Genomic DNA, 730 nt, shown 5'->3' with positions numbered 1-730 from the left:
CGGGGAGTCTCAGACACACTGTAAGGGAGAGAGAGACAGTCACAGAGACCCTGGTGAAGGGCAGGAAGTGGGGCAGCAGGGGGACAAGTTGTGGGAGCCCAGCAACTTCCCCCCCACCATATGCCCTGAAACCAGCCATGCAGGGAGTGGTTACTAGCACCAGCTGCAGGGTGGGGGGGTCCTGGCATCCCCTGAGCCCAGGAGAAGGTGGCAAGTCCTGTGGCGTAACTGCAGCCAGGTGTGTGGAGGCTTGTCCAGTCCAGTTTTTTTGTTTTTTTGTTTTTTTACCGTTCCTGGAGGCACTGCAATACCAGGTCAATGCATGGGGTGGACAGAGCAAGCTCCTATTCCAGCCCCCTGTTTCAAAAATCAATTTAATATACAGTCCTCAAATAAAGGACATATCAGATATTAAACTGATAAGAACAGATATAACTTAGATAATATTTTTACTTCAAGGGCCCAGAGACACAGACAAGGTTTTCATCTTGAGGCCAAAAGACCAAAAACATCAAGACACTTGATCACGGCCTTGGATAGACCAAGAGACTACTCACACTTGATCTGAGCTCATAGAGCTCAGTCCAGTTCTGAGGCAGAAACCTGTGTGAGCTGTACACCGCCTGGGAAATGGCGTCCCTGCTCACAGCAGGCAGGGGAGCTCATTGGAGGATGGTGTGATGGGTTGCCCCCTGGGTGCCACCTAGAACTGGGGTATCACTGAGCCCTC

The 730-nt window shown here is 51.4% G+C and overlaps 1 non-coding gene across 1 annotated transcript; it reads right to left on the bottom strand.

Moving 5' to 3' along the window:
- Window positions 1–277: 277 nt before the first annotated feature.
- Window positions 278–463, bottom strand: LOC120399687. The gene has a single exon (XR_005595298.1). It is a non-coding gene; the product is annotated as a U2 spliceosomal RNA (small nuclear RNA).
- Between the last annotated feature and the right edge of the window lie 267 nt (window positions 464–730).

The sequence above is a fragment of the Mauremys reevesii genome, linkage group 2 (assembly GCF_016161935.1).
Source record: "Mauremys reevesii isolate NIE-2019 linkage group 2, ASM1616193v1, whole genome shotgun sequence".
In the NCBI taxonomy this organism is placed as follows: domain Eukaryota; kingdom Metazoa; phylum Chordata; order Testudines; family Geoemydidae; genus Mauremys; species Mauremys reevesii.
Note: the sequence above shows the minus strand (reverse complement) of the source record. Positions and strands in the feature narration are given on the sequence as shown.